Here is a 22,961-nt window from a genome sequence, read left to right on the forward strand (position 1 = left end):
TGACCTTTATAGGCAAATATTTTGATTTTTCACAAACGAATGAGAAAAATGCATCGCTCTTTGCTCATCTCTGCCTTGCCGCCCTTCCACTGGGAGGCTGAGACCATCTTTTGGGGGCCCTTGGCTCTTCTATTCTGAGAATGAATAGCTGCTGCTATAAAGTGTGCAACTGTTCATAGTTCTAGCCACGGTATATATTTTCTGCTCAGCAATGCCACCGAGAAACATGCCTTTCTCCATTCTTTCCTTCTAATGATATACAAAGAGGAGTCACAGCTTGGTCTCTGACCTCTGCAGTTACCACGGGCTGATTTTCTCATCTCTGCATTGCTGCTTTTCGAAAAAATATTAAAAAAAGAAAAAAAAGGAGAGATAGAGAGAGATTGCTTGCTTTGTGAGAATCAATATTTAAAAAAAATAATTTTCATTAGCACCTTCCCATCATTACCCATTATTATAGTCATGAGCACAAGTCAATCTTTTACAACTGGACATTTAGAATCCAGGCGCTTTGTGTAGTCTGTCTACCCACGCCTCACACACACCACCTCACATACACTCATTTTCCTGAGAAATTAGATCTTTGTCTGCTGCCTGACAACTTAATTTTATTCTGAAAGAAGCCCAAGTAATTGGATCAGGATATTTCTCAGCAGGGCTGCTCTTATGTTTCTAAAGATAGTGTGCTCACTGCCAATTTTTCTATAGGTTGCCTGCACATCTATGCTGGAAACAAAGAGAGATTTGGTGCCTAATAGAATATTCCTCTGTTATTTTCTTATATGTGACTATATCACTAATTCACTTCTTTACCTTGGGGTTTATTCAGTCCATGTACACTACTAAGTGATCAGCAATTATGTGTTAAGAGCCTTCTTTAAGCCCTTCTAAAAAAATATGACATATGATAACTATTTCCTGGCAAATGAGTAAGTGTTGTGTTGTCTGTTGATTCTAATCAGTCCTGATTTATACCGAGATCAGTGCCGACAGCTTCTTGGTTTATAATTTCATTTATCTCTTCTTTTGACTGTTAGCATAGCCGCATGACAATCAGTTGAAAAGTGAATGTTCTTTTTGTCTGTTAATTACTTTGTTTACATAGGACTAAAATACCAGTTTAACTATTTGTTTTGTCATAGCTAAGTGATGTAAATTTTAGCAGGAATTTAATTTTGGGGTGGTGGCAGTGAATAACGAAGTCAACTGTTATAGTAAAAATAAAGTATTTTTAAAACAAATATACAGATTGATGTGGTTTAGCATAATGATTGAAAGGAAAGAAGAGGGCAATTTCTTGAAACTCACAGAAAGTATTATCTTTCTTGCTGTAGAGCCAGCTTAGGACAGCTGGTGTTGAAGTGAAAAGCCTACCACTGCAGTTCAAACCTGGACTTCACTCTGCTCTGTCATGGGGCTGCGTGACTTTGCTGATTTGTAAAGAAATTGTATTATTTTTCACTTGGGCAATCAGTTTAAAGAAAATATATTTCATCAGGTCCCTCTTATACGCATTAATTTGACATTAAAAGGATTTTGTGTGTAGGAAGAAAAGGAGTAGTTATGAAATATACATTGGAGTAAATGTGACCCAATGAGTAGACACATCTGGAAGCCATGTCTACATCTCACTCTGAGTTGCTTGGACAATATGCTACCCATGTGCATGGGCAGGTTGGGGTCAGGGAAGGTCCCTCCTTCTCCTGGCTGGAAAGGCTACACTTGAACTGAATTCCCCACAGGACTGGAGAAAAGATTCTACTTTCCATGGACTCCAGGTTGGCTTTCCAAGCCAACTCCTCTGGCACTGAATCCCAAACTGATTGGAATTCGATTTTCTGTTCATCTACCATTTACCATGTAAGCATGAAGAATAATAAAGTGTATGAGATTCTTTTACTCAAAAACACACCATGTGTCCATCAGTGCCTGGGTCTGAATTTCTTCTCTGTGGGTTGATGGAAGGGGTGGGAGACTGAGGCCTTCATATGCAGATTCTTGGCTTGTAAATTTTTCTCATAAAGCTCATTATTTGACCTATACTGTGTGACCTAGTGGGATTCCTTCCTTCCGAGCAGTGGATCATCCCAATCTGTTTCCTTACCCTCTTCCCTCCATACCTCATCCAATCTGTGTTTAGATCTTGGACAGCTACGAAGTTTGTGATACCGGATAAGAAGAAAAAATTTCCAGGCCTTACAGAAGGCTTTGAAATCAGGAATCTAAACTGGGCCGTCTGTGTTGCTGTGGGTTGTCAAGGCCAGACGTTTTTATTTTTCTCTCCATATTCCTTTTCCAAGCTCTTCTTTTTTTTCCCATAGGGATAGTTGACAAAAAGGACTTTAAATAATGATGATATGAACTACTATGGCAGAAAGATCTCATAGACACATTTTCCTATATAACTTCCTTAAGTTCAGCTACAATTCCTAGAAATTATATGTTAAACAAACAAAAAAATTATTAAAGGCGGGGAGACGCAGACCAACTAGAAACCACAGCATGGTGGTGAGGTTCCTGGATTTTCTTTTTGCCGCATCTATCCTGGACTGGGTGTTGGAAAAGCCAGCAACCCATAAACACTACTAGGAACCAACAGGAACAAACAAACAAACAAAAAAACCAAGAATGAAAACTTGCTCTCTCTAGCCAAAGGACTAGGGAAGAGGAATGGTAAGAAAATTTTAGAACATAACTGCGTTATTCTAGCCAAACACCACAGAAAAATGTATGGTCCCACCCCCAACCCATATCAGCAAAGGCTGAGCGGGGAGACTGGAATTCCACCCTTCCCTTGTGTAACAGGACACTCGTTTTCCAGGTTGGTGCCAGAAAAGACCAAGTGGGGAGTTGTACATTCCTCCCCTCAAGGCAGTAATAAGCTGTCTCCATCTCTGTGTCAGTGGAGAAGACATGGGGAGCCTGGACTTCCATCCCCACATTGCAGTAATGAGACATCCCTGTCTCCCCCTGCTAGGACTGTGTCAGCGGAAACCCAGTGACTAGTCAGGACTTTCACTAATGCCCAATGATAATGAGACCACATGATACAACATCAGTGGAAGCCGTATGGGGGCAGTAACAGGGCACCCTGCCCCTCCTATCTCCATGGTGGTATTAAAACCCAGCAGGACCCCATGGGGCCCTCCTGGGTACAAAAGTCCTTATTTCTGTATATCTTTCTTTTCCTTTCCATTTGAGCCTTTGTAGGGTCAGTATGACCTGATTTAAGCTAACAAATTTTGCAGGAGTTGCCCAAGACTGCTCAGCCTTGAAGGGGCAAAGATAAAAACCTGCAACTTAAAGTCTATGGGTGCGAGGTGCAACCTCCTTGTCCAAGCTCTGGAAAGCACCCCCCAACTCCCAGCCTTAGCCCATAGCCACTGTTTTTGAAATTAACTGACCTAATCTTAGATATTTTTTAGAAACATTCCAGAATGGCTGATGCATGCAAGAACTCAAGGTTGCTGACTATATCTGTGGCATTGCGGAGACAGCATTGGGACTTTCATAAGACATCCAGAGCTGAAGCTTAACAACCAACACTGCTTCCTCTTTTCTGCTTCTTTGTTCTGCCTTCTCCATTAAAACCCTTTGCCTGTGCAGGGATGTTAAGATGGTTTTTAAGGATACAAGTCCACCATCTTCTCAGTTAGCCGGATTTCTAGAAGAAAGTGGTTTTCCTCGACTCAACACCTTGTTACTCGACTTATTGGCCTATTGTGTAGCAAGTAGCTGGAACCTCGGTTCTGTAATAAAATTTTGAGAGCCAGCCAGGACTGATCCTTTGGGGCCTTCAGGGTCTGCCTCAGTTCTCGACAAGCAAACAGCAGGCTATGAAGTTTGCCTGGGGAAACTTATGTTACCAGGAAGGGGTGCCTGTGATGGCTTTGGGGCAGCTGGCCACTCGCGGTGAGTCAGCCCCAAGGCCAGGGAATATCAGGGTCTAGCCTGAGCAGCCGCTGCAATGACTTTCATTTCGGGGAGACCCCTGCCCTTCCCCGACTGCAGTGTTGGTTGCCCAGTGCACTACTGGTTGGAGCAAGAAATCAACATCTGAGCAGAGCCAAGGAACTCAGGGGCTGGGTAAGTCGGTGCAATGCGCATGCCAGGAGCTCACTTCCACAGCTGTCTTGGGTCAGGTTATCTGCACAAGGAGTCTGAGGGATTGCAAGACATCTCTGTCTGCTTGAGCCTTGGAGGTTAGCCAGGAATACTCAACCACTGGAGACCTAAATGTTATTTTGTTAGTACCATTAGGCAGTTGAAATAGTTGTTGAACAGTTACCCCGGGCTAGGAGTGCTCCTTCTGGTTTCCGTGTATTTTTTGTCTTTGTATGTTACCTGCGGCGAAAGCAACTAGGTGGGGAAACCACTCCCCACCCATTACCTTGTGTCGCAACTCAGAGATCATTGGGAGAGATCTGTTTCCTGCAGCTACAAGTCTGGTGCAGCTCTGTATTGGGTGTTGAGTGGTGCCCAAAAGAACTGGTTTGCTCTCAGTGGCTTGCCTTTTTTCCTCCTTGCCTCCTACCACCAGAGGCTGCAGACTCTGGAATTTTACTACAAGGACAGAAATAGCCAGGTTGGTCAGTTATTGACAGTAGTAGATAGCCTCTTGTTACTTAAGAAACTTGCAGCAGCAAAAATTGAGTCCTGCTTAATCACTGAAGGGTTTCGATCCCACCCATGGGCAGCCTGGTGTTGATTTAAAGCTATCTGAGTTAATCACTTAACAGGTGAAATCGTGCGACATTTGTGTGCCCACCAACCATAAAGCTTGCCCTTGGGGAGTTGGCAGAAGGTCTATAATAAAGAATCTAAGGTGTGGAAATTCAGAAACAACATAAAAAGTGGGAGGACTGATTTCAATTCCCCCTAAGAGCCCTTTGGGACACATCCTAGGTAAATGATCTGACTTTAGCTGTTTCCCTGCAATTAAGAAAGACATATGTAGAAATCAAAAAAGGCGTTTGTACCCTGGAGGGTCCTGCTTGATTTTAGAGTCAATGGAGACTTAGTGGGGGACCTGAACTCAACCTTACCTAGCAGTGACAAGGTGCCCACCACCCAGGGGCTACCAGAGGCCAACTGGGGAAACTGGAGTTCCAATGCCATCTAGCAGCAATGCCTAGGGTCCCCTTTCCCCCACTGATGTGGTGCCAGGGAACATCTACTAAAACAACAGATTTAAATAAGGTACAGAGTCTTATAACACAATACATAATTCAGAAATGGTACAGCCACTCTAGAAAATAACTTGGCAGTTTCTTATACAACTATAGATGCGTTTATCATATGAACCAAAAATTTCATTCCTAGAATTTTACCCTTAAGAAACTCAAGTATATAGCCATATTTAAAAAAAAAAAACTATAGATGTATGTTCACAGCCCTTTTATTTGTAATGGATCAAACTGGAAACAATCCATGTGTTCTTCTGTGGGTGAATGCTTAAACGAGCTATGATATATCCATACCAAGGAACACTACTTAACACTGAAAAGGAACAAGCTATTAATGTACGCAACAACTTGGATAGAACTCAAGGGTATTAGGGGAAATGAAAAAAAAATTCAGTCAAAAATATCACATTTGGCTTCACCTGCTATCGAAAAATACAGCATTCCTAGGAAATCTTTCCTGAGCTGAAATAGTATCAAGCGAAGAAGCAATTACCTTAAGACACAGATGCACAAAATAAATTGAGATAAAGTAAGACGCGGTTCAGAGCTATGGAGGCTGACGCTGAGATGCGGAGAGTGGTCCTCAGGGAAGGGACTTGGTGCTGCCACTCTCGCTGCCTGGGGTGCGCGCTGCCTCTTAATGGCTGACTGCCAGACAAATGCTGAATGCTATTTTTGCTTTTCTTTTCTTTTTTTCTTTTTTTTTTTTTTTGTAAAAGCGAAAATTCTCTTTGGATTTCTTTCACTTAGGGAAACAGATACCAATATAGATAGTCTTTTGTACAAGCAAAGTGGTGTAAAATAAACTTTCGAAAAGTGAGGGATGCCTGTATTGTATGATTCAATTTATGTAACACTCCGAAAATGACAAAATTTTAGAAATAAAGAACAAATTAGTCTTTTCCAGGGACTAGTAAGGAGGGATAGGGTGGGGGTAGTGGCTATAAAGTGGTAAAATGAGGGAGATCTTTATGTTGATGGAATGGATGTACATTCTGATTGTGGGAGAGGTTATACAAATCTTCACATGTGTTAAAATGGCATCAATTTACATACACATTGTACAGTGTCAGCTTCCTGGGTCTGCTATTGTATGATCACCAGTGGGGGCAAAACTGGGTGAAGGACACATGGAACTTCTTGCACTAACTTGCAACTTCCTGTGAATCTGTAAAATTATTTTAAAATTAAAAGCAAAAAAATAAAATAAAATAAAATAAAAGGAATGAAAATGTCATGTTCTTTGGTTGGAAGAGCTGGGATCATGAATTACATCTGGGGAATAAAATGAGTAGTTACAGTCAAAATAATACTATGTCCGGTCACCTTATTTCTTTGCATTAACACTATATGCTGCACACAGTGATACTGATGAGAATACAAGAATGAACAAACTGAGTCCTCTTTCCAGCTAATGGAAACTGGGGAAGGCAGTACAAAGGAGTAAATAAGCAACTGGAATGCCAAATAAGAGCCCCAGCATAATGACCAAATGCCATGGCTATCTTACAGACGGTCTCTTACAAACTCACCCCAGTTCAGTTATAGAAATATCATATCCTTCAGTGTCAAAAGCAACTCTAAATCTTTCTCTTTATGTTCTTTTTAATGTGCTGGGTGGTGTGCTCAGTATCTCACACATATTGCCTCATTTGTGTTTTGCACCTCTGTAAGGGAGGTCCTATTACTGAGGTATGGGAGAGACAATAAATTCTCTGTGTGTTTGCAGTCACACAGTTGGAGGTCTTAGAGTCAGGATTTGAAACCCGGTGGTCTGATTCCTGAGTATACATTCTTAATCACTGTCCTAAATTTCATGGTCTGTGTGTGTTAAGTTGGGGATAACACTTTTTGTCTCGTCTGTATGTGAAGGCACATGAGTTGGAGTCTCAGTCTGACATCTCATACTGCACATTTTGTGGAAGTTCATAATATGCACTTATTATTGAAGTCTTTCTAACTGAAGGGTAATTCAGGTACCATCTATTCAAATTCCCTGTTTTCTACTCTAATAAAGGAGAACACCCATCAGTCAGCACGTCTGTGTAATTGCTTTTCAGTGTCACCTTAAAGACTTAGGCTTATTGTAAAGGAGGAAACTGGCTTCTGAGCCCCCTCTCCCCTGAATCACTGAGGGGCAGAATTAGACTGCACTGAATACTGGCGGATATCCACAGTTGCTATATTTGGCTTATATTTCTAGCTTAGAAAGCAATTTTTTTCTGATCCAGCTCCATGCTGTACAAATATCAAACATGGCTAAGCCCTTCTCCCTGCTCTTACCTGTATTTTTTTCCCAGCTGAATCATTACAAAGAGTGGATTGAAAACCCCTCTTGCCTCCTTGGGCTAAGGAAGAAGGACACTAAATAATTTACCCCAGGACTCAGTATCTCCCTAAGGAAATACAGAACTTCTAGTCTTGCTTCTATATCACCCTATGTTCCTTTTCTATTCCTGTTGCTCAAGTTTTCTCTTTTGAGCAGAAGAGAAGAATGGATGTTAAAGGAGGCAGTGGGAGAGAGGAAGGAGAGTTGCATGCAAACAGGGACCCAGATGAAAGGAAGGGGAGGAGATAAAGAAGGAAGGGGAGAGGGGAGACACCTCCTTGAGAGACTGCGGCAGAAACGCCAGTAAGTTAAATGAGATTAAAGACATGTACATGTATATCCATGAAGAATTTCACTTGATTTATTTCTTAAAAGGAGGAAGGGGAAAGCAAGAGCTGCTTGGAGAGCAATGTGGCCAAGAAGATGGGAGCAATGGCTGATGTTGCTCCTTTTATCTGTGTCATCCACACTTAGGCTGACTACATAACTAATCTTGAATTCTAGAAAGCTCTATACATTTCTAAAAATGGGAAAGAGAAACTCTCTCAGGTACATTTAAAAGGTGGAATAATAAGAAGTGAAAAGGAAGGAAAGATGGGAGAGAGAAGGAAAAGAAGGAGAAAGCCAACCATTAGTCAGAATGCCTGTCTTCTGTTCAAATATTGATGAGTTACACAAATAATTCTCTTAGAAGTTCAAAAAACAGAATACACTCTGCATCATGGTATGAATCAGGCATAAGAACACGTTTTCTAGTATGCATTATCTATTTTGGGGAAAGGAAAAAATCTGGGTCATACCAAGCAAAAATAGCTTGTTTTGTTTGTTTCTGAAGGGAAGAATACATCTAATTTATCCATCTTAAAAATCAGTCATCAGGACTGTAGCCATTATTAAAAGTTTTTTTCTTTTCTTAAAAAAAAAATCATAATGACTCAAGTGGTTAAAAGTATGAGTTCTACTTATAAGAGCTGTCGCTTACCTATGTGACCTACGTCCAGTTATTTCCCTTCTGTGTGCCTGTACTTCATCTGTAAACTGGGATTAATGGCAGTACCTCCCTCTAAGGACCATTGTGAGGATTAAATGAGATAATCACTGTAATGAGTTTAGCCGAATGCCTCTTATGTTGTTGCAATCCCCAATGCCTTGTACCCTCAACACATATTGGCATCATTATTATTATTTTAAAGGAAATATACAGAAAGGTGTACTATAGTCATCATAAATAAGGTCAACCACCATAACATAAAATCGTTTTTAAAACCCCCAAGAAATAATGGAAACTATTCCAGAAAGACCTAAACATTCATCACTAAATGTGAAAATCTCAGGAGCAACAGAAGGATTTAATGAAATCCTGACAAAGCCAAACAGTGAACTTGGTTGTTCTCCATCATTGACCAAATAAAATGCTTCCTGAAATTTGCCAGATAGGAAATGAATCTAAGCTCAGCTTTATGCTAGACAAGCTTAATTATCTTAGCAATGATTTCACAGGACACAAATTCAATAATTGATGCATTCAAAAATTTATAAGGCAATATGCCACATCTTTGGCAGAGATTTGCTTAATTTCCTACAGCTGAAGTTTTTGGTGACTTGGTCTCAGGATATACTGTTAATGAATATTTTCAATTTTCTTTGAGTTTTTTCTATTGTCACCATTTCAGATTCAGTCTAATCCTACAATTTTCTCATGCCAATTGGTATGTAGTCTGCTTAATTGTAATAGCAGTAGACAGGTGCTTCCTGTCTACATCAATTAGGGTTCAATCAGAAAAGATAGACCCATTAGGAGACACATACAAGAAATTTATTCAGTAAATTTTCTTGTGGGAGATGTTTAGGCAATTCCAAAATCCACAGGGTGAGCCATCAAGAGAACAGGCTAGAATTCTTGGGCGTTGGCTGAAGCTACTGTCTACAGGCAGAATTTCTTCTCCCAGGAAAGCCTCTGCCTTGCGTTCAAAGCCTTTTAACTGATTGATCAGGTCCACCCAGATTACCTAGAATAACCTCCCCTACTTGAGTCAATTGATTACAGACTTTAATTACATCTACAAAATAACTTCACACCAACAACTAGATTAGTAGTTCAATAACCCGGCCAAGTTGGCAAGTCAAAAACACCACCACAATTTGGCATCTAAAAAAATCTACTTCACTCATACTTAAAATCCAAATCAAGCCAGTTGCAAAGTGTATTTCTACCCAACAAGATATAACTATCCTGTTTAAAAATGGAAAGGCACTTACCTTTTTCCCAGAGGGTACAAATTCACTCTTCCCCTTTGCTATTCAATAACTTACTGTGATGTAAAATTAACTAACATTAATACATTTCATGATGGTTGATAAGGGAGTAAGGGGGAGAGAAGAAAACAAAAATATTTGGTTAATATATATGCAAACTTATTCAAAATTAAACAAAGAACTACATAGAACTGGTACAGTCCTTGTTTCTGCAACTGGTCGAATGATTGGAGCTAGCAAGCAGGACCGCTGTCTTCCACTACCCATTCCATATCCTCTGCCCTTAGCAAGCATCTCAGCTGGTCATGGTTCTTTGCCTGGTGACATAAACAAAATCTTCATCCCCAAAGTGTTGATGCCTTAAGAGGCCATATTCAAGATGCTCTGTTAGTATCTTCTGTGTGTGGAGAGAGAACTGTGAATAATCTGAGGACTGATTTTTTTATGATTTGTATTTAATCACTTGAATAATTTTCTTTACTAGTGAAATTGTAAGCCATTCTGGCACCATTGCTCCAGAGCAGGTTGAAACAGGACTTTTGTGGTCTGAAAAGATGGCAACACCACTTGGTACAAGGATAAGTTTCTGTGGGAAGAAGTGAACCGATGTACACAGAGTCTTATGGAGGGGAAAGAAGTACCAACCTGACCTTTCCCTCTAGAGAAATATTCCTGATGGATTGAAGTGGTCCAGATCAGGTTCCCTGGAAGGATGTACCTGGGCTGGTGACTGGAGCTTAACACAAGGACCAATGTGATCTTGGGCAGTGGCTGGTTCTGCCACAACATGAAAGAGGAAACAGAAACCTAGGCCGATCGAGCTCCCTGGCAGATCTGGGACTGTTTACTGCAGCAGCAGTCATTTTAGAGCCTCAGGGTTTGGCACCAGTGTATCATCTTAAAAATAATCTGAGTCTATGCTCTTGTGCCAAAAGCTCTCTTATTATAGGTAATACTTAGCATTTTATCTGTGATAATTCCAAAATGCAACATAATATGAAACATGTATAACTATAGACACATAAATAATCATGTGACTCTTGTGTACAATTAGCCCTCTAGGAAGTACCTCCTTTGAAATTAACTTTCAGTGTCTACTCAGTTTCTCAGCAGAGTCATCCAGTGTTACAGAAGCATGTAATGCTGATTACGCTAAAAAATAAATTTATGTGTAGGAAAAAGGAAAGGGCTGTAAGGGTATATACCAAATATTTAATTACATTTGTGTTTCAGTATTTATTTTTCTCCTTTTGTTCTAGTTTCAAATTTAATTACTTTTTTATTATTTTAATATTGCATTTAGTATTAGTTTTATAATGAGGAAACTGATAGAAATTTGAAATATAATTTTACCTTTCAGTTATTACATCATACGCATTATTTATTTAAATATGCTTACATTTTTACAGTAAATTATTCCATTTTGGCATATATTTAGGTTATTTGGAATTTTCCTTTGGACTTTGCCTATTGCATATACTAAAATGAAATGTTAAGAATTTTCTGGGGAATTTGGTTAAAGTGACACACAATCTTTTTCCTCTGTAGGTGGGATTAGCATGAGATACCACTAACTTAACACATCTCAGTACTTTTACAAGCAAATTCTATGAATTACTGAATGATGAGTTGGATATCTTCCATGTTACCCTCCAGATAGAACTTGTACCCTTGCTTGTCCTGTTGTGTACTGTGGAAGGCTGCCCCATGTGGACTGTATCAATAACCTTTTAGATCATCTTCGCCTTTAGATTGTTTTGGCTGATGAGAGGTTCTGGCAGGAGTTAGAGAGGGGGAAAGGAAAGTGATGTTGGGTTATTTTTTTACCCTGGCTTTGTTCATAGTTCACATCAGGTAATTTGTTTTATACAGCTCTCTTGTTGGGTTCTAATAACTGTTCCTTCCCCTTGGACATCGAGTTTATTGTTAGTAACAGATCTCAGCTTTTGCTGACCCTTGAGTTCTGCACAATTCCTTGGTGTATTCCCTAAATCTTGCCCGTAATTCTCTGCAAAAGATAATTTATGAAATAATGCTCAAAGCCAAAGGAACCATATGTTTTGAGATCTCTGACAATAAAGTAATTGGTAGTAGGTATAAGCTCTAAGAAGCAGATGCTCAAAGTAACATTCTGGGTTGCTCACATATTTGAGGTGTGTGGATAACCTTCTTGCTGGGAGTGAGGAGCGTGGTGATCTATGCCAGGTGCTACCATCACAAATATTCACACTACCCCTGGTGGCTGCAGGTGATGATGAGTATGGAAGATAAGCCACTGAGAGATTGAATGGCTCAGTAATTCAGTAGTTAGGGAAACAATAGTGATTATTAATATTGTATATATATTTGGCTTCTTATAAATGCTCTGCAAAACTTACATGAAAAAACAAAGAGGAAATGAAAGTTGTAAAACTCAAACTCAGAATATGAGTGGAAAATGATAAAATTTTGATATCAACTTAGAACAAATTTCCCACATCCTAAAGTGCCAGAGAAGATAAGCTGAGGACCAGTACTGAGACTGGATGTTGACAGTTCTTATCATAGTGCCAGTGAGATGCTCAATTGATAAGGTCTCAGGGGTGAGAAAGGCATTGCTGGGGAGAGAATGGGATTCCAAGATACAGAATGAAAAGGTTGTGGCAAACATGACAACGCTGAGAACTTCAGTTTTCAGATTTCCCTAAATCTCCCTTGTCTGTCATCTTACAACTGTATAGCTATACACAGTCTGGGAATTAACTCAGCCTGCTCTTGTCAAGTTGGACTGCTTTCTGTGCTAATCTCAGATGGAGCACATTTAATTATAAGATCCCTCCTGTATCTGAGAGTCAGTTCATGAGAGCACACTGTAGACTGGCCTCTTTACCTCCAAGAACCCAAAATATGCACAATCAGACAAGTTCCTCTACGTGCCTGCAGCAGGCAGAATTCTAAGATGGTCCCCAAGAGTCCCACCTGTCTTAGTCGGCTTGGGCCGCAATAACAAAAAACCATAGGCCGGGTGGCTTAAACAACACAAATTTATTTCTCACAGTTGTGGAGCCTATGAATCTCAAGATCAAGATGATGGGTGGCTAGGTTTCTGGTGAGAGCTCAATTCCTGGCTTGTAGATGGCTGCCTTCTTGATGTGTCCTCAATGGCTGTTCCTCAGTGTGAGTACAGGGAGAGAGAGAGACAGAGAGAAAGTAGGCTCTCCGATGTCTCATCTTACAAAGGCACTAATCCCATTGTAAGGGCCCCACTCTCATGACCTCACTGAACTCTTGTAAACCCCGTTGGGGGTTAAAAGGCTCATTTCCAAATACTGTCACATTGAGAGTTAGGGCTAAAATATATGAATTTTGAAGGGGTACTAATAATCAATCTACAACTCCCTGCCTGTTGTATACATTCTGTATAACACCCTCTTTTTGAATGTGGGTGAAGCATGTGGATATGATGTGATATCACTCTCATTCTTATCTTCTATTACAAAGAAAGGGATTATTGTAAATGTAATTATAGTATCTGAATAGATTAATTAGAAAGGAGACTCTCTAAGGTGAGCCTGATCTAATCAGGTAAGCTCTTCAGAAGGGGTCTAGAGTTTGAAAATGTTAAGAGTCAGGGAGATGCTCTCCTGACAGCTTTGAAGAAGTTGGCAGATAGCCATTTTATGAACTGCTATTGAGGGGAGCGGCTTTTAGGGTCTTGGGGCCTCAGTCCTATAACTGTAATAGTGAAGAACATATCTGACTCCAAATTAGATGTATTCCTTTAACTCTGTTTCCTGGGTCAGTCCTGCTGGTTCTGCACCTTTTATAAAAGAATGTTGCCTGTGGCCTGAAATGTACAAGACAGCCCATTCTCAAGGCTCTGACCTTTAAGGGTGTAACACTTTTCTATTCATACAGAGATAAAAAGTTGCAGAACAAAGGATTTCCACACCAAGAAGTTTGAAATAATCAAGCACACCCTTCCTCTTTTTAGTATAAAAGGAGCCTGAATTCTGACTTGGGGAAGATGGTTTTCCAGGACGTTAGTTTGCTATCTTCTCAGTCTGCTGGCTTTCCAAATAAAGTTGTTATTCCTGCCCCAACTCTTTGTCTCCCGGTTTATTGGCCTGCTGTGCAGCGAGCAGAACAAGCTTGGACTTGGTAACGTAGCTACAAGGAACTGAATTCTGCCAACAATTGGAATGTGCTTAAAAGAAAACCTCAAGTTCTTCATGAGACCCCAGCCTGGCTGACGCCTTGAATTCAGCCATGCAAGACTCTGTGCAGAGAACCCAGGTGAGCCCTGCTTGGACTTCTGATTCACAGAACCGTGCAATGATAAAGGAGGCTGTTTTGAGACACTCCGTTTGTGGTGGTTTATTACTTAGCAGTATAAAACTGTTGCAGTGCCTCTGACAAACAGCCCTAAACTGATGGAAAATGTGGTAAGGCCACCATTCAGCAATCTGTTGTGAGTTGTTATGACATTCTCACTTAAACTTAATAAAGCTGAATATCAAAGTTAAGTGAATATTTATTTATAGTTTTTAGAATTTGAAAGTTTCTTAGAGATTAACAAATACAGCCTTCTTCACTTTATCTGAGGAGAAAAGGGGATCAAAATGATGAACAAAATTTGTCCCAAATCACACATGTAGTCCATGGCCTGGATAGGACTTGAAGCCAGTGTATTAGTTACAAATTTGGCTCTCTTTTAACTAAAAAAAAAAAAAAAAAAAAAAAAAAAAAAAAAAAAAGGAAATATTTTTTAAAAGATTTCTGAACTTTATAAAAAAATTCGGGAATTAATGAGAACGCAGACAGTGAGTGCAGTGGGCGAGCTGTGCTGCCCAGATCTCTTTGTAGGAGTGAAGAAATTATTTCTCCAGCTGCTGAAGTGCTTCCAGCAGACAGCTGTCAGCTTTCAGCTCTCTCCTGAAAATGTCTCAGCTGGAGACAGTCCCTTTGCCCAAGATCTTGTCCCCTTCCTGGGGCAGCTCATGTGCAAAGACTGGTCAGGGAAGGGATATGAATTCTGACTTCCTTCCACAATTTGGGACAATTCTGATGCACCATGTGAGCTTTAGCTCTCCCCATAGGAGGAGTTGTGCCCATCGTTAAACTGCCCCAAACCCAACTCTCTCTCTAACCAAATCCTTTCCATGTATTGATACCACGAACCTTCCTTTATAAACTTTTCCACATGCTAATCTCTATTTCAGAGCCAGCTTTCCAGAGAACTTAACTTACAAGATCTCTGTAAAATTAGAAATAAGAGAATTACACAACTCTGTAAAATTAGAAATATGAGTTAAGTGAAATAATGCATTTTAAGCCACTTTGCTTTCAAGAAAAGTGTAACTTAGAAAATTAGATGTTATAGTAATTTATGTACATTATAATATGTTATAAATTATAGTTTAAGGAAATAAATTTGCAGTTAAGTGACATTTGCATAAGGCATAAGTTATGGTGGTAAGGGATAGAGCTGTTTATTTTTGTGCCTCAAGATAATGCTCTATCACCATCTCATGTCAAAGTTAATTAAATCATACTTATTGAGAAAATATTTTAAATTACTCATTAAAAAATTTGTATTGAGAACCTATTACATGCCAACCATTTTGCTAGCCTATTGTCTTCATGAAAATATATATTCTACTATGGGATTTAGATGGAGTAACCATAATCCTGCTACATGTCTGGTTTACATCTGTGGTTGTGGCATCCCATATGATTTAGCATTTTTTCTTGGTTTTTCATATTTTAAGGAAATATTTTTACTAATGGTTTCCGTAAAATAAACTGGGGTGGTTTTGCTGGAATTCCTCTTTTTATTTTTAGCATGGTCTCAATTAGTAACATGCAAGACATGCAAAGTGAACAGAGTTTTCAAATTAACATGCGGTTAAATCTCAAAAATAATCAGCAGTAAACTGTCTCCCTTTCCTTCAGCCTTTTCTTAAATGCATTGTAACTAATATTTCCCTTTAAAGAATAGCATCTATCATGTTGTCTGATTGAACAATTTAATGTGGTATAGCCATACAATAAAATATTGTTCAACAATAACAAGGAATAAAGCACTGATTCATCCTACAACATGGGTAAAATGTGAAGCACAAAAAAACCTATGCTAACTAAAAGAGCCAGTCAAAAAAGACCAAATATGATATGATTAAATTTTTATGCAATGTCCAGAATAGGCAACTCAACAGAGGCAGAAATAAACTAGCAGTTTCCTAGGGTCAGATGTGGGGAAGAGATGGGGAGAGAATTTTAATAAGTGTGGGTTTCTTTGTGGGTGATAAAAATATTTTAAAATTAGATTGTGGTGATGGTTGCACGACTCTATGAATATAGGACAAACAATTGAATTGTATACTTCAAATGGATTAATTTTATGGCATACAAATTACATTTCGATAAAGCTGTTAGAAAAACTGATTCTTTGACATGAGTGGTTTTGAGGCAGCCAACTTCTTGTGGATCCTGGTGGTGGTGGTGGTTGAAATATTGAGGGCTGTAGCTCTTGGATCGTTTGGTGAACTAGCCAGTGTGCCATGACTGTGTGGCTACAACTTGATGAGGACAGTGGGAAAAATGCAAAATTGCAACTTATGTGTGTAACTGAGTAGTCCTACTATGTAATACATAGAAAGCAATCTTAAAAAATGTTTTAAATATTGACCATATTATTTAATTCAACAGCTATTTATTCTTTCAACAGAAGTAAGGTGTTTTTTTTTTTTTAAAGGAAGTGCACCTTTAATGAAATGTAAGAACTATATTTCTCTTTCTCAAGAAAGTTGATAATGAATGCATAAATTGCACAAGACGTTTGTTGACATTTACTACTACAGTGGTGTCTGTAGTGATATAATTGAGCACATGAAAACTGAATATCATATCAGCTGAAATATCACCAGCATCTATTTCAAATGTTAGCAGTTATTTTTAAAAGACTGTCCAAAGATGATGATTTAACATATGCAACATCAGAAAGTAGGTTTACATCTCTCTCTTTAAAGCCTGACTTTTCATTTAGGTCAAATGATTGCTCTTCTAAAGTGATTTCACTCTTTACTGATTTTGAGGATTGTTGTGCATATATAAGACATGAAACAATTGGTATTTTTATGTTAATTCCTTTAGCAGATGAACTAACAGTTAAGTGATGCCACTGTCATTGGCTGTTTCAAATAGAAAATCAGTTAATTCCAATAACAGATTGAGTTTTCATCTAAATCATGGACTCAAAGTAAGATTTTTCTTCCTTTCTTTTTTTTTTTTAACATTTTGAAACATATAATCTTTTAATGTTGCAATGCATTTTTCTTCAGATGTAGTATTCTACTTTCTATGGTACACAGAAATTACACTTGCCGCATACATATTGAATAGATCATCCTTTCCTCAGATTAATTACATTGTCAGAGAAAATTAATTGAAATATATTTTATTTTATTTTTAAATTTTTAATACAATTTAAGGTTACATTCTACTTACAATTATTACAAAATATTGGCTCTATTCCTCATATTGTACAAAACACCTTTGGGTCTGTCTTACACCCAATAATTTGTACCTCCCTCTTCTTGACTTCTCTATTGCTTCTCTCCATCTCTCCCCACTGGTAACCACTAGTTTGTTCTCTATATCTGTAAGTCTGCTTTTGTTGTTGTTGTTGTTGTTATATTCACTAATTTGTGGGATTCTTAGATTCCACATATAAGTGATATTATACAGTATTTGTCTTTCTCTGACTTACTTCACTTTGTATAATGCCCTCTAAGTCCATCCATGTTGCTGCAAATGGCAAAATTTTGTTCTTTTTATGGCTGAATAGTATTCCATTGTGTGTATATATAACACAACTTCTTTAGCCATTCATCTGTTGATGAACACTTAGGTTGCTTTCGTGTCATGATAATTGTAAATAATGCTGCTATGAACATTGAGGTGCATGTATCTTTTCAAATTAGTGTTTTTCATTTTTTTCAAACTATATACCCAAGAGTGGAATTTGTTGAACATCTGTCATTATTGTGAATGATAATGTAAATAAGTTTAGAAATTCAACATTGAAAGTTTTTTTTTGCAATGGCAATATGAATACAAAGTCTGGTGAAACAAAATATGCATGATGACAACAATGATCTTACTAAGTTAAAAAATTTTTAATTGGAAATGTACTTGGAATTGGTTGTGCCACGCATGTTATTCATAATTAAAATCAACATTAAAATAGGAACACTAGCTGTCAGAGTAACTAAACTATGGCATTTTTGTGATGAGATTGGCTTTCAAAACAAACAAATCATGGAGGCTATATAGTTGACTTCTGTGTTGGCCATCGTCAATCATCTTTAGCCTGTTTGAGCATTTGAAGAACTACTATATAACTCAACCTAAAGGTATTTAACAATGTTATGCTAAAATCTTCAGTTTATAAAGTTTTACCAATTTGCAATTCTTGAAATCAAAGCTTGCAAAGAAGATGACTTTGAAATTGCTCTCTATAGAAGTAAAGTAGGAAATGAACCAATTAAACAATGAGAGCTCAAACAATGGAAAATACTTAATTATGAAATTCTATTATTGGACTTCAGAATATTTCAACTTGCAGGAAGTATCTTAATAACACTCCTACTTTTAATTGGATAAGCTTATAATATTTACATGAAATTAAGAATGCATTTTGCATAATATGAATAATCAAAATGAAGACTTCTGTGATGACTTTTATCTAATAAAAACATCTATTGAAGAAAAGTATTCCGAATGGAAGCAAAAAGACAGTCTTTACGAACATTTGGACTGAAATATTTAAACACTTCAATATCAAAGGAAACATTTAAATTGAGAATATGCTCTATTTAGCAAATATTTCTTGAGATTACCAGGTACTTTGGTACATGTAGGAGAGTATTTTCTCAACTAAAAATACCATGTTTTACAGACACAGGTCAGTTAAAGATTTCAATAATTTCAAATTGGTTAACATAAAATACAACTTTGAAGATTGCAGGCAACTTTCTGAAAAAAATGAAAACAACACAAGTGTATTTCAAAAAATACATTTTTCACAAGTAAAATAACAGGACACAGTAGTATTTTACACAAAACTAAGAAGCCATTTAAAATATATGAATATATAAGAAGAATAACCATTCTGCTTATGCTATTAAAATGTTCCATAACTAAACAAAGAGGTTTTTTTTTGCTTTAATGAGTACAAATATGTTGCTTTTTTAAAGAAATAATTTTATTTTAAAAATACTTTTATAGAATGTCTATAGGTCCAAAATCTATTTGTCAGCTAGCAAATACTTAACTTTTAAATACATAAAATTGTAGTAATTTTTTTTATCCATTTTTTTATTTTAAAAGTGTTCAGGTTTGGGCAATAAATTCTATGGACCTCTTAATTACAGACAAATCAGAAGGCAATTATTACAGAGTGATACTAGGGTGAGAGGAATACAGAATTCTTTAGTAACACAGAAAGACAGGTGCCCAACTTATTCTCTGGTGGCCGGGGGAGCTGGAGGAGCGGTAGAGGGGGTGGGACTCATGAAATGTTTTCTAGAGGAAATGACTCCATTAAGACCTGAGGTTAAGAAGGAGTTATCCAAGTGCGGAGACAGGGAAGAATAGTTCAAGGAGAGTGAATACTATAAAACTGACTCAGAGGCAAAATCAAGCCTGCCCATGAGACAGGCAGTCTGTAGAGTTACATAAAGGAATTTGGAATTAAACCAAAAGCAAGCAGGAAATCAATGCAGTGTTTTAAACAGAATAGTGTCCTGAGGTAGCTTTTCTGAGCAGCATTTAGAAGACTGTCTCTAAAATACACGAGCTCCCTCATTCTTTTACTGATGGATTTTCTAGTCCAGACTGTTGGACCCCTGACCTTGCGCTCCCTTCAGGTATGGCTTCCCTGGGAGCAGCAATCCCACAGTGCAACCCTCTAAAATTATGGAGCGTCCCTACCTCATGTGAGCGACAGACATGAGCTCATTACTACATCTGTACACATGTGGCCAGAAACTCTGAGACTGGACTAAGCTAAACAGCCTAAATGATAAGCCCAAGATTGACAACGTGGCAGGAGAGTTTTGAGATACATTCAGGCTGAATGTTTTCACAGGCTCTAAATTGCTGGTTCTGGGAAGAGAGCATCTTTCACTAACAAAGGCTGAAATGCTGTGCAGCACACAATAAGCACTCAATAAATATTTGTTGGATGAACAAAATCAAGCATCTTGAATATGTTTTTGCCCTATCACTGACAAAGAAATTTTAGAACACCATTGTTCTTTTCATTTATTTATTTATTTTCTTTCTCTTGTCTTTTTTAATTATTTGTTTTGATGGGTGATGAAAATAATGCTTCCCTTAGTAGAGATGCTTAGAAAAAAAGGCTCCGTGAATATGTATGTAGGATGCCATTACTCACTCATAATTGACAGTTGTATAGAACAGTGATAAACAACATGATTGTCAGTGACAATGGGATAATTACAGTCTTGTATTCCTAGAATAGCCCTTGATCACCACTGTTGCTGGTTTTCAGTCATTATTTGGTGTCACGATTCCCAGTGGACCAACAATGTGCTCTCTTCCTCCTGAAATCTGAAATCAGTTTTGCTGTGTAACTAAGCTGTCACATCTCTTGTAACAATTCAGGAATCTTGGATAAATTTATTCTTCAATAGACCATAAAAATGGTTGCTACAATTGAGAATGGACCAGGTTCCGTCTTGTCAAGCAGAAAACTTGAATTAGGGAGGCATGTTATTCAAAGTAGAAAAATATATCAAAGAATAGAATTGTCGAACACAGTTGTGGTTGTATTAGCAGGCAGTAGACTGTGAATGAAAGTCAGCCTTATGAAATTATACATGTGATATAGAAATACTAGGTTACCTACTCAAACATTTCTCTAAATCAAAAGGAGTCCCTGAACTTGGAGTAAGATCACTCAACTGCAGACATAAAAAATTGTTCATGGGCTCAAGTGGGATGATAATGATCAGTAGCAGTCAAGCAGGACCCCTAGAAATGTGAGTGTTCCCTGAGGGATCCCCCCAACCCTCCTGCAAAATTTACAACCTCACACTTCTTATCTGATTTGGGACCATTTACGCTGATCTCATGAGGCCCTTTATCTTGTCCTTATCTCTCCCCAGGAGACACTTGGAACTCCCAGGCCAGACTCATTCTACTTGGACTACAGTTCCAAATTGCTTAAAAGAAAGGCTCCATAAATACGTACATAAAATGTGCACTGTCTGGAGTCCTTGCACAATGCTCCCCTGGAAATCAAGTTTCCAGCCAAATACCTTATATCCTTAACCCCTTCTATGAATGTTTCCTTCAACTTCTAACATTAATTGAAATGTAGTTCTTGGCTGAGGACACCCTTCAAAATTTAAAAACAAAACAAAATAAAATAAATTGTTAAAGCATTTACATAAATTGTCAAGAGCATAAAGACAATATAAATTAAAACTATGCCAAGTAATTCTCAGGATAAATATAAATTATAAATAATTGTGAAACATAACTGACCTTATAATTTAAAATTAAAATCACTGGGAGATTTTATTTTTAGACCCATACAATCAATAACTGAACAATATATGTTAAATATTATAATGCCTTGATGGATATAAAAATTGTCATAGCATTCTGGACAACCATTTGATGAGACTAAACATCTGTAACCCAGTGAATTCCAGGAAAAACTAAAGAGGCACACAAAATTAATATACAAAAATGTTGGTCATATTTTTATTTTAAATAAATAATCTAATTTTAATATATTTATAATGGAATTAATAGTAAGCTGCAGAGAAGATTACCTTTAAGAAAAATGTAATGGCTTAGGGAATATTCATGGTAAAATGTTAAATGAAAATCAGCAAAAAATGTAGAAGCAATATTATGATTTCAAATTTGAAATAAATATGATATATATGCTTATATGTATTATGTGTGTAATTTATATATATAATATCTCCTGTGCAGTGAAATATAAATTACATATTCTATGTTTTTATAATTTATATATAACTGACATATAACTATATTAGTTTCAGATGTAGACTATGATGATTCAGTATTTGTATGTATCGAAAATTTGTCAACATAATGTGTAGTTAGCATTCATCACCACACATAGTTAAAATTTTTTTTCTTGTGATGGGAACTTTTAATATCTATTCTTAGCAACTTTAAGTATACAATACAGTATTATTAACTATAGTCACCATGCTGTACATTACATTCCCATGTCATTTATTTTATAACTGCAAAGTAAAAGAGTGACAAAAATTAATTATTTCAGAGTGATGGAGCTGGATTTTTTTTTCCTTTGTAATTGTCTGTATATTGTAAATGTGCAGCAAAGGAAGCCATCAACAAAATGAAAAGGCAACTTGCTGAATGAGAGAAAATATTTGCAAATTATATCTGATTAGAGTTTAATATCCAAAATTTATAAGGAACTTTTACAACTCAAGAGCAAAAACCAAATAATCTGACTAAAACACGGGCAGAGGATGCAAATAGATTCTTTTTTGTTTTGGAAAATGTTGGTGTTGGTGTTGCCTGAGGCAGGGGCTGGGAGGATGGGCAAAATGAAGGAAAAGGGTAAAAAGGCACGCATTTTTAGTTATAAAATGAGTAAATCATGGGGATGTAATGTATAGCACGGTGACTGTATTGATAATATTGTATTGCATATTTTAAAATTTCTAAGAGAATAAATCTTAAACGTTCTCATCGTAAAACAAGTTTTTGTAACTGTGTAGGGTGATGGATGTTAACTAGACTTGTTGTGGTGATCATTTCAGAATATATATGAATATTGAATCATGTTCTACACTTGAAACTAATGTAGTATGTCAATTATACCTCAGTAAAAATAGTTACTGATTTATCTTAAATTCAACACAGTTTATAAAGTGCAAGTTAATTTCCTATGTGCAAGTTTGTACCTTGTAACTGTTTTTATTTCAAAAAGGCTAAATTAATCACATAATATTGTAGATTTTCTGCTGGATTATATATACTCTATCTTTCTTATTGGATTGTTTCTTTTTTAATGGTTTAATGTTATTAGACTGCCTTTTGTGGCTTATTGTTATAGCGATACTATGGCCAAGCTGTATCATGTTGTTATGTCAGTCTAACATTGCCTA

At 37.4% G+C, this 22,961-nt stretch overlaps 1 long non-coding RNA gene across 2 annotated transcripts in view; it reads left to right on the forward strand.

Moving 5' to 3' along the window:
• The window catches only part of LOC123615789 (uncharacterized), a 160,442-nt gene that overhangs the window by 109,166 nt on the left and 28,315 nt on the right, over positions 1–22,961 (forward strand). The window contains exon 5 of one of the 2 annotated variants that reach the window (XR_012503205.1): positions 13,669–14,046. This is a non-coding gene — a long non-coding RNA (uncharacterized LOC123615789). Of the gene's footprint in view, positions 1–13,668; positions 14,513–22,961 lie in introns of those variants that run through there. The other variant, XR_012503204.1, reaches the window with a different exon arrangement.

Source organism: Camelus bactrianus, chromosome 29 (assembly GCF_048773025.1).
Source record: "Camelus bactrianus isolate YW-2024 breed Bactrian camel chromosome 29, ASM4877302v1, whole genome shotgun sequence".
Lineage (NCBI taxonomy): Eukaryota > Metazoa > Chordata > Mammalia > Artiodactyla > Camelidae > Camelus > Camelus bactrianus.